Raw genomic sequence first — 13,752 nt, 5'->3', positions numbered from 1 at the left:
CCCCCCCCCCCCCCATCAAACACTTTAATTATTGACAGAACAAGAAGCGATGGTCTCAAGTTGCAGCAGAGGAAGTTTAGGTTAGATGTTAGGAAAAACTTTCTCACAAGGAAGGTAGTAAAGCACTGGAACAGGTTACCCAGAGAGGTTGTGGAATCTCCAGCCTTGGAGGTTCTTAACAGGCAGGTAGGAAAAGCTGGGATGATATAGTTGGAGGTTTGAACAGGGGGTTGGACTAGAGGACTTCTTGAGGTCCCTTCCAACCCTAATTTTCTATGATTTAATAATGCTTATTGGTGTTTTAGGCTTTGGGGGGAGAGGGACGTGTTACCATTTTCTTTAATAACTGAAATGTGTTCCAACACAGTGAACCTCCTATCTGTATTTTGTTCTCCAATGCAGGTCATTCTTTTCTGATTTTGTTTAATTTACAAATGTTGAAAGTCTCTCAAGTCAGCTGAGAGACATGCTGCTATAATAGTATTTATTTCTTTTTTAAATTGCCCAGTAAAAACATGTATGTCATTTGTAATTTGGTTGCACCAACAAATGCCTTTGAGCTGCCCAGTAAACCACAGCCAAAATATTTAAAATAACCCTTGGCACAAATGGATCAGTTTTCCTCGGTATCCATTTCAATGCTTTTGGCAAATTCTATCGAGGGAATTTAATGATCTGCAAATACAGAATCAGGCATGAGCTTGCAAACTGTACAGGTTTTGCCTAGGCAGGTTCCTTATTCTAATTCTTCTCAAGTTGGGTAAGTGCATGGATTCTGGGGGATATCTTGAGCCATCATTTGTCAGCTTGTATTCCTAAACTTGCTAAAGCCAGATTTCAGTTTCCTTATGCATTTGCACTTCTTGGTAGCTTGGGTACAGATCAATATTACAGTATAGAAAGTAGGAGAAACCAATGTTCCTGGTAGGGCTATTTGGAAAATATTAAAATATCCAAGTAAATAGAAACGTGCCTTCTCTCTCTCAACCCCTCGCCTGCCTCCCCCCCAAAAGAAACAAACAAAAACCCCAAAAGACTCATGAGACTTGTGAGTGATGGTAAGAGAAGAGGAATGTGAACTAAGAAGAGGAGCATGTGCTACTATGCTGCTCCTTGGAAAGAGCAAAATAAATAAGCACAGTTGGATCCTACTGTATTGAGCTTCATAGCTGGAAGGCACTGGGAAGAGTGCCACACAACTGGCTTGGATCCATGTGCTGGAGGGTCCAGATAATAAGGATCCTTTGGCCATTTTTTTTGTCAGAGGATTGAGTAATGAAGAGTGATCAATCTCTATTGAAGGGGCAAGCAATTATTTCAGGCGGAGGACTGTTTACCCAGTTCTGGCAGGCTGTCAAGGGCTGCATGAGTAGATGTGCCCCTTGACAGGTGCACTGCCACCTGGTCACCATCTTGGGACCAATCCCAATATCTTTGGTCCCAAGACATTGGGACATTGGTCCCATGTCCACAGGGCCAGTACTGGTGGGGTCCAAAGTGAGGCACGGGCTGGCAAGGGTCTGTGGAGCCGAGCTGGGCTTGGGTTCCCTGAGGAGCTAGGAACTGCCAGTCTGCCCAGCAGGGAGAGTGGGGAGCTGGCCCACCTCCATAGAGCCCCTGCTGGCTGGGACCCCGTGCTCCTGCCACCCTGCTCTGGTTCCTGCCAGCACTGGCCCCCCGGACACTGGTGAGGGCCCCCTGTTCCTGCTGGCCCCCCAGCCCTGTGGTACAGATGGGGCAGCACACAACCCTGACCCCTTGCCTGCCAGCAGGGAAGAAGCTGGTGCTGAGCACGAGGAAAAATGGCCCCTCACCCGCCCCATGGCTGGCGCTCCCTGCTGTAGCCGCTCGCAGCCCCTGCAGGCTGCAAGCAGCTACAGCACAGGGCGCTGGCCACGGGGCAAGTGAGGGGCCGATTTTTTTTTCCCCTCATGCTCAGCACCAGCTTGTAACCCACCCCTGCTGCTATCCTGGGCTCTGCGCCAGCTCTGAGTTCACCTGTCGGGGCTCCATGTGGCACCAGCAGCTGTGGTCCCCCCGCATGCCATGCTGGGCAGTATTGGCTGCTGCTGCCCACCCAGAGCTCACGTGCTGGGCAGCATAGAGGAAGTGGTGGCGCACACTGCCCGACACAGGCTGCCTGTGTCTGTCATTTTTGATGGGAATCAAGGGCAGAGAAATATTAATTTTCCAAATTTTTTAGGGGCCTCGTGGGCTGGATAGAATGGCCTCATGGGCTGGATGCGGCCTGGGGGCTGTATTTTGCCCACCCCTGCTCTATTGTTTTGTGAAGGAACACACAAAGGAGAAATAATCAAAGTGGAAGAGATCATAACCCATATGCTTGGCAGAGTTGGGAGCAATGTCTATTTTAATGTTATTCAGATGTTTTTATTTAGGACACTACTTTTGGTTGCTTATCACTTTGCCAAAGAAACTGAGGCTGAAATTTCCAGGTTAAAGTTTTATAAGTTTTGAAAAAGTTGGGCAAGCCACTTCAGAGAAACGCATTGCTTTTTCCATGGTAAAAGTTTTAAAACGTTTTCAGTGATACTCTACTGTGCAGCTGCTTTGGAACACAGACCTGATTTTGTCACGTGTGTCTGTATCTTACAAGTGCAAAAGTGAAACTCCATACAGAACAACAAAATAGATATAATCAGCTGTTAGGAGATTGCAGACTACTTGCTATTCAAAACAGAGCAGGTGAGAAATACTACATCAGAGTTTTTGCATGCATGTAGGCATAAGTAGGTCAAACTAGTACTTACAAAACCCTTTTGGGCTCCTATACAAGTGCAAGGACGCTGCTCCTATGCACTGTAATTGCAGCACATTGGAGCAAACTCAATTACTCAAATCTGCTCGAGTGTAGTAATTGCTGCACTCCAGCAGACTCGAGCATTGCACACATCTGTGTCCCCACACTGAAAAATAGTGGCAGGGCTTGTGGCAGAAGGCCACCTCTGTTTTCTCCCCAAAAACTCTGTTCTGTGATAATTTGGTTAGGATGGGCCTAGCAGAGGATACACACCTTACCCTATCTCTTTAGGTAACTTCAGCTGGATACATTCCTGAGGGAGGCAGGAAACCTCCTCCCTCCGCCTACATGACTGGCATCACATACCTGGGTGAGGGGTTGAGTTCCTTGGGAAGCCAGGAACTGCCAGTCTGCCCAGCAACTAGTAATGCATTTTAAATTGGGTGGCTGACAGCCAACAGGTGCTGACCTCCATTGGACCAGGTAAATGAGGTCATAATGGCTATATAAGTTAAGGACTGCCCAGGAGGAGGGGGCAGCAGCCACGAGGAAGACTCGGAGACAGAGAGAGAGAGAGAGAAGAGCTGGACCATCTGAAACTTGCTCTCTCTCGCAAAACTCATGATCAAGGAACTGCCTGTCTCCAGAGGGCATCTCTACCTGCCTCTGGATGATACTTGTGAGTAAGCTACCTGAGATCTAACTAGATATATAGCTTGCAGTAACTCAAATGTGTGATCAAAGGCTACCCAGCCATGCCACTTTGCTCTATGGGATTTCTTGGATATTGCTCTACCCTGTACCCTATTGCAAACCTACCCCTTGTAACCAATAAAGTTCTCCTTTGTACCTAGCATGGGAGAATTATTGGGTGTGGGTCTAGATTTATGCCTGGGGTCCCCTTGGTTTGGCTGACTAAGGGAGACCACTACTTGTGCTTCTGACTGATGGAAGCACCCCCAAGTGCTTGAAGTGAGTCAAGTACTCTCAAGGGCTACTAGGTCTGTGTTACCTAGGGGACACAGAGCCAAAATCAAACCCAGCCCTGGGTGGTCGCAGTTTTTTACCCCAGGCTAGTGGGTGTGCTCCAGGAAGGGGGTCAGCCAGACGTGAGGAGCCTCCAGGGAGGCACTCAGAGCCTGGAAGGTGGTCGGGTGCAGTGAGGTGGGTGGCTCAAAGCAGGAGCACCCCCTACTGGCCCACCATAGGGCTCTTTGAACTAAAGCTTATCAACTTGACTTTAGTTCAAAGTGCCCTGCCACCATTTTTCAGCACAGGGACACCGATACACCTGATGCTCTGGGTGCTTTTTAATTAGTGTGGCTCTTGGAGCTAAGCTAATTTAAAGCACCCTCCTCCTCTTTTCCTCCTCCAACCACTCCCACTGCCTCCCAGAGCAAGTCTGTAAATGCCCTTTGAGTCTAGAAGCCTGGCAGACTCAGCAATAAGACCACAACTACCAAGATTCATGAGCACATTTTTCTTCTTTCTGCTGCATCCTAAGCTTTCTTATGTGGAGCCATGGAGTGTTGGACTGATCTATTTTCCTACTATAACTCCATAGGTTCAATGAGTCTTTTCATGTTGTAATAAGACAAGCAGGTCCTCCATAGTTTTGGAAATTTAGAAAATTTTTGTGCGAGAAGCCTTGGAATACTGGGGAGAGTTACTCATAGGTTGTCCAGCACTTTTATGCCAACTCTTGTCCTCAGTCAGTGAAACCCTAGAACAAGATACAATTCCTGTAGGTCCCTTGGACTGAAAACTGACATCCTTTTTGTTACAGCATCAGCTGTACTAGGATGTCACGGTATAACTGATCCTGTTGATCAGAAGCAGCATCTGTTTCTGGCATTAAAGCATTACCTTTAGTTTTTTTCTGCGCTGACATGTTGGCAAAGTGCACAGCTTTTAGATTAGTGTGATGCACAGCTTGTGTCTTCAGAGAGATCAAAAATATCAAAGTAATGAGTTCAATATAAATAGCAAAGAAGTGAGTTGACTGACCCAGTCCTAGGTTAGCAGGCAGCAGTGAGATGAATGCTGTCTAAATGTCTGCTTGCGTGAGGGTCAGGGTTTGGGGACCTTTGGAGGTCCCTACCCCACCAGATCCTAGAATCTTTAAGGTGTGACAGCTAAGCCATGCACTGAAGTCACAGTACACTATCAGCTCTGGTAGCAGAGCAAAGACAAATGGCCTCAGCATTTCTATGACCCCATTCTGAGGGTGACAGTGCACCAGGAGTACAGCTAGTATTTCTTACAAAATGAACAGTGATAGGTTTGGCTCTTAGACAAGTTCTGTAAAGATGGGGGAGGGAATATTAAGAAAATCACCATAATCATGCACCTCAGAGCTTTTGTCCTAACATATAAAAGCTCTTGCTGGGAAAAGCTGCTTGTTTGGGTTTTTAAATAAAATCAGAAGATGGATGTCAGTAGGCAAGCAGTTGGAACTGAGAGCAACATGGTAAATGCAGTCTGCTTTTGTGACTTGTTTATGGTATGATTGGACCTGCACAGCCTGGTTAGTATGTTACTAACCAATAGAGTAGTCTGCTGGATGGGAAGAATTTCAGATTTTAAATCAGCTTACGGTGTATGGCAATGAGTCTGAAGAACTTGAGCAGTGAACCATTCACTTGCTTTTAGGCTAAGGACAGAGATTACACATAAACCGGTTTAAGTGATCAGAAATTGGTTTAAACCTGTAACAGAACAGATGTTCATTGCACATAAACGGGCTTGAAAATGGCTGAAACTGGTTTGAGATAAACCTGGTTGAATGTGGTATCAGACTTAACTGATTTGGGTCAAACTGGTTTATGCAGTGTCTGTCCCTGACCCCTTCCTGGTTTAAGTTAAACCAGAGTCCCTCAGAATCCCAGATGCTTTGTAGCATTGAGCAGGGCTCTGCTTTCTGTTCCACAGCAGGGCTGACCCCTTCCTTCTGCTCCCTGGCTGCAGATCCAGCAGAGACTGGAGGTACGGGGCATCTGCCTGCCTTCCTTCCCCTACTCCCTACTCAAGCAGGGATGCCCCCCCTCCCTTCTGCCTTACACAGACGCCTCTCAGCATTAGCTAGCATATCACATGCTGGCTATGGTTCTTGCTGTGGGAGATGGGGCAAAGGCAGACTGGACAGTGTTGGCTTAGGGCTCTTTGGAGCTAATCAACAGATAACTGGTAATGTCTTTGTCATCCCCCACCCCCGTTTTTCCAACTACCTTGGAAAAAGTAGTTTCAGAAGAGCTTGAACTAATAAAAAATCTTCTTGTTTTGTTGATGGGGTGATAAATGCTGTGTAACTTCCTGCTGCACAAGTAAATGCTGTGTAAATTCCTGCTGGCTCCCTTACTGACCAGTGCGGTGGGAGGGAACCCTAATCAGAGCATCCTGCCAGGGCCTGGCCATGCCTCCCCTCAGATCAGCACTGTAGAAGGGAAGGGGGGGCTACTCTAGCACCCCCTGGCTTCTAGCTTGTGCCACTGCAAGCATGTGCCTACATTTTTTCAGTCCAGAGGAGAAGTCTGTCCAGTTACAAACTGATTCAGCCTAGGCAGGTTAGACTAACTTGCAAAGATTGAATCAATTCAGGCTCATGCTTTTTGAATGTCTGTCCCTAGCCTTAAAGCTTAGTTTAATTTAGCCTTACAGAAAAAGTAGAGTCCGACTGAGTGTTGGTATGGTTTTAGGCTTCATAAGCAAATACTGAATTGACCTTTAATTCCACAGGAAGACAAAAATTAATCATGAATTGCACTTGGTTTGTATTCCATGTATGTCAGGGGCATGTGGGCCAGAAGTAAATGGATGCAAAGCAGGCTTTTGGCTGAAAATTAGAAGAAAGTTTCTGAGTATCAGAGGAACCTCATGGTTCTAGAACACTATTCCACTACAAGCAGAAATTCTAAGTAGTTTTAAAAGTAAGCTTGCTTTTTTTTTCTTTTTTTTTTTTTTAAAGCTTATAAATGGAATTATGGTGCGATTTATAGTAGGATGCTTGCAGTTCTAAATCCCATATTCTTATGTAGCAATGTGCATGACACCTCAAATGTTGAGCTTTCTGGAGGGAGAAAGTGAACAGGAAGTTCATGCATGGCTGAAATATACCAACTCTTTAACTAGTTTATGAAAAGTTATTTTTCACCTGCTACGTGCACAATGCAGGGAAAAACTCCACTGAGTCTATAAATGAGCTACTAACTTGAGCTGGTAGTGCTATGTCTTTACACTATTCATGATCCTTCTGAGTGGACTAAGCAGTACCAGCAGAACTTCTGTTTCTGGATCTATTCTTGGGCAGTAATTCAATGGTGAACGGTTGAATCATTTTGAAAAGAGAAAAAACATTGTGCAAGCCATTAGTTTAAAAATAAAGTCCTAACAGTAGGACAGAAAGATATGTATAGTATTAACATAACCCTGCCTTAAGGAAAGCATGGTTGGTTGGCTGAATTAAGCTACCAAAGGGTTTATAGGAATGTTAAGTATCGGTGTCATTGTGTTATGCAACATGTTATATAATTCTTGAAGGTTACAGTTGTGTGGTACAAATGCAGGGTAACCAAAGAAACAAGATGACTTGGATGCACACAGTTCCCTTTTATAAAGCTTGATTTTTAAATTAGCACTATGATATGTAAAAGATTCAGCAGCATCCAAGTTTGCTTACCACCATGAAGAAACACCAAGGAAACAGACTTCTGGTTTAATGAGGAATGAGTGATAAACCTGGAGTCTGGCTGTCAGTTTTCTCTAGAATGTGTCACTTCATGGTGAGAGTCTTGGCAAGTCAGTGAGACATTTTTAGTTTATGGGAGTGACACAAACACATTTAGCTTAATGCAGATGGCATTTTGTAGGTCCTTGACACCCAGGAACTGGATGATTTCACAGGTTCAGTAGTTGTGCAGAATATCACTGAGCAGGACTTGGACTTCCATGCTGCAGAGTCTAGGGTTTCATGCTGCCCCACATGCCAGACAATTCTTTATTAGTTTGGCACCATCTGAGTAGACTTAGGAAATAAATCCATCTGCTCACTACTTGTCTTTCCTCCTGTGTTTGGATGTAATTGTAGGTAGTCAAGATAAAAAGCAGTGATGCTCAAAAGCTGGAAGTCAGCCAGGGGGTGTTATGGGATTGCTGTGAAGCACTCCATGTACTTGTGGTCACCAGCACCTATGTGAGTTGTGAAAACATTGCAGATTTGAGCAGACTAGGAGGAGGCTTGAACTCAGGCCCCAAAAGTCGATAGAGATTCTGGGATCCACCTGAACTATCATGAGGAGGATACGGAAAGGGGTTTTCAGTAAAGAGTGTATGGGCTTGAGGGTGGTCTTAACTAGCAATGTAGACATACCTCAAGATGCTCATGCTAACTCCCTTGAAGGTGATTTAAGAGCATGGTTGCAGTGGCCTTTATCATGCAGTGAGTAAGACTATAGTGATTTGTAGCTTATGAGGCTACCTCTTTATTACCTTGTTCCTCTACGACAGTGCCCCACCTTTGCATACTTCTGTTTCTCAGCTTGTTCACTCTGTTTCAATTGACCCTTAAACTGCAAATTCTCAAGCAGGTTTGTGTTCATGCTGCACAATAGGACAGTGGAGTCTTAATCCCCAGTTGGCTTTGTGGCAGGCCAGTAGGGGGTGCTCCTGTGTTGAGCCACCCACCTCACTGCACCCAACCACCTTCCAGGCTCCGAGTGTCTCCCTGGGGGTGCCTCAATTCTGGCTGACCCCCTTCCTCCAGAGGCACCTCACATCTGGCCTACCCCCTTCCTGGAGCACACCCGCTAGCCTGGGGCGGGGGGGGTAGAGCTGCCACCACTCAGGGATGGGCTTGATTCTGGTTCTGTGTCCCCATGGAAGCACAGGCCTAGTAGCCCTCGAAGGTACTTGACTCACTTCAAGCACTTGGGGGTGCTTCGGTCAGTCAGAAGCACAAGTAGTGGTCTCCCTTAGTCAGCCAAACCAAGGGGACCCCAAGGCATAATCTAGACCCACACCCAATAAGTCTCCCACGCTAAGTATAAAGGAGAACTTTATTGGTTACAAGGGGTAGGTATGGAATAGGGTACATGGTAGAGCAATATCCAAGAAATCCCATAGAACAAAGTGGTATGGCTGAGAGCCTTTGATCACGCATCTGAGTTACTGCAAGCTATATATCTAGTTAGATCTCAGGTAGCTTACTCACTCACAAGCATCATCCAGAGGCAGGTAGAGATGCCCTCTGGAGACAGGCAGTTCCTTGATCATGAGTTTTGCGAGAGAGAGCAAGTTTCAGATGGTCCAGCTCTTTTCTCTCTCTCTCTCCTGAGTCTTCCTCGTGGCTGCTGCCCCCTCCTCCTGGGCAGTCCTTAACTTATATAGCCCTTATGACCTCATTTACCTGGTCCAATGGAGGTCAGCACCTGTTGGCTGTCAGCCACCCAATTTAAAATGCATTACTAGTTGCTGGGCAGACTGGCAGTTCCTATCTCCCCAGGGAACTCAACCCCTCACCCAGGTATGTGATGCCAGTCACGTCAGCAGAGGGAGCAGGTTTCCCCCCTCCCTCAGGAATATATCCAGCTCACCTTACCTAGAGAGAGAGGGTAAGGTGTGTACCCTCTGCAGGGTCCATCCTAACCAAATTGTCATAGAGCAGAGTTTTTGGGAAGAAACAGAGGTGGCCTTCTGCCACAGGCTTCATTAATCACTGCAGCTGAAGATCAACTAGTTGGTTATTGGACAGCCTAATTAAATGAAAGGCATAAGACTGGACGTTCATGCTACTGCTGTCTAAAAAGGAGCTGGGTCGTAGAGCTTCTAATCTATTTGATTTCACTCAATTGAATTTCAGCAGTCCTATGATATTAGTTGTTAGCACAAGCTTTATTTTTCCAGTCCCTTTCCATGGTATAACAAAGATTGCCATCCCAATTTCTATTTTCTCAAGCACGTGTGGAACGGCTATGCAGTGCCAAATGCACAACCCCTCTGGGTTCACTACACATGTACTAAAACCCGGTAGCACCCAGTGTGGGATACCTGGCATCATATCTTACTCAGTAAATAATAATGAATAAAAGATTCCAAATTAAATCTTTTTACTTTAATAATAAACACAACAACCTAACAACAAATAAAAACCTTACAAACGAAAAATGTTAAAAATCACAATATAGATATTACATTGCTCCTTGGCAGCAAATAAGCTGATGACAAGCTTCACTGTCCCTGGTAGTCCTCATATTTGGAATCTGGCTAGCAGCAGATTGAATCCTCCTTCTCTGCAGCCTCTGGCTGGATCTAACCCATATGTGTCACTTCTTCCTCCCAGCCATTTTTCAAAGGAGAATGCGTGCCTCTGTCTGAGAGAAATCGCCCACATTTCCCCTCAATCTCCTTCCATTCCTGGGACACTGGACTGAATTTTTTTTTAACTCTGCCAGCAGGATCCAGAGCTCACTCAGCCCAGATCAGTCAGTGTTTTCAATAGGAAAGCTTGCTTCAGTCTACTAAACCCTGTCCCTGTTCACAAGGAGTTGCCTCAGGACATTACCTTCAAGGTCCCAATGGTACGCCCAGCATGGCTGCCAGCCACCATCATTTACCTACCAAGTATGTTTGAGGGTGTCACTGGCATTCCTAAGATGGATGCATTTTTGGAAAGTGCATCTTTCTCAGTACAGGGGAGTTGCACATACTCAAACTTGGACACAAACTTTGTACAATCAAGAGGAAATAGAATATAGCTGTGTAGGAAAGCTTCCTAGCCAGATCAGGAAACCTTGTGCAGCAACTTGGCGATCTCTAAAAGACCAGCAAGAGGGAAAAGTAGCACTACATTTTCACTTCTGCTTCTCTAAAGATTGATTTTTTTTCTGCCTCAGTCGGTCTAATTAAATGATTTTTCCATTGTGTCACCAGATGGGGAAAGCAATGAACAGTGTCAGTAATGTTGATAATGCATTATAAGGAGAAGCAGCTGCAAGGATATATTTTTCACACATAATTGATGTAAACAAGACTGTCAGGTTTTGTGGCTTTATTTTTTTTTAAATGTATACATGGCAGGAAAGGGCTTTCATTCCCAACAGGCTCAAACCAGAGTGACAGTGCAGAGAACTAAGACAACAGCAGAGCTGAGTGAATAATGTGATTAATTTAACCTATTTTTCTGCTTGCGGTTTCCCTATAAGAAGCTTCTGATTTCTTTCTCTCTCTCCAGTTTATTTGCTATTTAAGATTATTCACTAAACTTTAGTTCATGAAAAAAAAATGTGATGCCTGTTTCTTTATTTCCTGGCTTCTTTTCTCCCAGTTTCTACATGCATCTGTCCAAGGTTGGTACAGATTGCTGCCCAGTCGGAATGATCACATTTTTTGAAGCACTTCTCTCAAGTGGAAATGATACCAGCAGCCTGCAGGACAGTGGCGAATCAAGCCTGTGCAGTTTTTGTTTGTTCTGACTGACTTAAAATCCGTTTACTAATCCCAGGCTGAATTTGGAATTTGCTTTCTGCATGTGTTCTTTAAGGCTCACTTATAAGCTGCTATTTTAGTATAGAATAAGTTACTTAGTATTTATTAATGATAAACTTCTATTCATGAATAACATCTGTGAATTGGTAATTTATTTGTAATCTAGTGAATTCTTTATTTACACTGAAAATGCCTCTGAAATGTAACTTAACTTTCACCTCTCTGCACGCGTTCCTCTTCAGGAGGTTCTCAACATTTGGATCTGGGTGTTCTTGCATCTCAGGAGGGTGGAAATAAGGCTGTGGCATATGCTAGTTAGCATATACCTTTCAATGGAGAAGAAGGTACTTTTTTCTTTCTCTTGCTGCTTCAAAATTTGTACTTTTGATGTCCCAGGTTTTGCCATATTTTATGGTGGCGGCCACTAGATGCATATGAGTCTTTCAATCATTTTTGTCATGTAACACATCAGTGTAGCTCCCAAAAAAAGGCTTTGCATGTGGCCACCCTGTTGCTACACATCAGGTAGCATAAGTTGGTTTTTTTGTTTGCTGTTTTTTCAGTTAAATCTGAATAAAGCCTGAAGTGGCTCTAAATGCACTAGTGGGGGAGAGCTCCTTCTCAAGACCTCTCCCTCACTAGCACGCTGCACCCAATCTTCTCGGGACCTACATCTCTAACATATTGGGTAGATAAAGCTTAAAAAAGAATTGTCAGTGAGTAAAGTATAGGTCTTCCAAGGAAAAATTGCCAGAACTCAAATTCAAAGCCTTTCTATTAAATGTTTATGAAGAGGAACCAAACAAACTGCATAAATTAAAATACCATATAAACCCCAAGCAAACAAACAAACAAAAAAAGGCTGGTGTGAAATTCTACACTAAGGTACCACCTACATTTAGAGAAAAATACGCTTAAAATGAAGCATACATTCCTATCTGAGAACACAACTCTACCAATCAAATTATTCCCTTTTATAATGCAGCACGAAAAGCAGCTTAAAGCACAGGTAAGACCTGTTCCCTGCTGGGTGGAGTTTATAATATTAGACATCAATCTGTAAGGAGTCTAGCTGAACAGACATCTACCTTGTCATAGAGTCCTGGAGAGGTCCGTGTGAGCCAGTTTGCAGAACCAGTGATCATTTGGGTCTAAAATGAGTGAGCCAACAGGTGACAAGAAGGATAGGAGTAACAGCAATAAGAGGTGGTTAGTTATTCATAATTGTTCATCAAATCTTGATGGAATCACCGTTTGACTATTCCACAGAAACGGTTTATAATCTGTTCTTGTTTTTTAATATTTCTTATTATTAACTTTACTGTTGGTGCTTCCTTCTACTATTCTTTGGAGAGGTGGAGGGGTGAGGATGGAAAGGATATTTCGTACATGTAACAAATTGAAACACGCATGCAAACCACAGCAGAGACTGGGTTTCCAGGCTCCTTGCACACAGTGACAAATTTACTACACCAGAAAGATTACAACTTAGAGATAAGACGGACAGGAGAGGGTGAGCTGGGCACAGAGGTGAGTGACGTTGTTCCCAGCTTTGCAAATGACCTGTTCTATGCCTTATACAGAGCACAAGTCCTGTGTCTCCCAACCCAGTGGCTTATTAGATAAACCAAGGTGCCTCTCATAACTGAAGTGAGGCCATAGGAAATTAGGGCTGGAAAAAACCTCCAGAGGTCATCTAGTACAAATCCCTGATCAAGGCAGGATAATTCCTATTCAAACCATCCTATCCAAGTGCTTGTCTAAATTATTCCTAAAATGACAGAATCCTGTTGCACAATTACAAGGCATATTGTCCACCAACACCAAACATACCCTAACCTGATGCAGATTTAAAGCAGGGGGATAAGGACTTTGTTTGTTAATGAGCGTGTTGTGGAAGACCATGTCAAAAGCTTTGCTAAAGTCAGGATATATGACATCCACTGCTTTCTCCCCATAAAGCCCCTCTTACCTTATCATTGGGCATCTACCTAAATTGAGCTGGAAGTGCACAGCATAGAAGTTCCTTTTAATTTTGCTCTTTTTGCCATGCTTCCCGTGCCCCACCTCCCCATCCTGCTGCTGATTTTGGCTGAGGGACCTTAGCAGCCCTGCCACTTGCTGCTTGCTCCTAATCAGCCAAGGCAAAAACTGGTCTTAAATATGCCATAGTTTTTGCCTTGCAGCCAATCGGCAGCAAGCAGTGGTGCTCAACCAGTCGGCAGCAGGGGAGGTGCGGGGAGGGTATGTGCCAAAAAAGCAAGGTTAGAGGAGCTGCTGGCCAGCACACTTTTTTAGTGCAATTTAGGTAGATCCCTGTTTACCATAGAAGGAAATCAGGTTGGTCAGCCATGACTGAATTTTGGAGCACTGACAGACATGCAGCTCCACACTGTAACTCATGGCACTTTACAGGAAGTGCCATGAGTTACAGCAGCTACCTCCTTCCCTGCCCCCCACCATGGACATTCTTTCTCCTTTAGCCCCCCCCCCCCCCCCCCCCCCCCCCACCC

At 44.7% G+C, this 13,752-nt stretch overlaps 1 long non-coding RNA gene across 1 annotated transcript in view; it reads left to right on the top strand.

The window, feature by feature from the left end:
• Window positions 1-13,752, top strand: part of LOC109288244 — a 213,547-nt gene that overhangs the window by 38,921 nt on the left and 160,874 nt on the right. The gene's annotated exons all lie outside the window — the stretch shown is intronic.

The sequence above is a fragment of the Gavialis gangeticus genome, unplaced genomic scaffold (assembly GCF_001723915.1).
Source record: "Gavialis gangeticus isolate Ggan-Ray unplaced genomic scaffold, GavGan_comp1, whole genome shotgun sequence".
Classification (NCBI taxonomy): Eukaryota; Metazoa; Chordata; order Crocodylia; family Gavialidae; genus Gavialis; species Gavialis gangeticus.
This window is presented reverse-complemented; position numbering and strand designations above follow the sequence as displayed.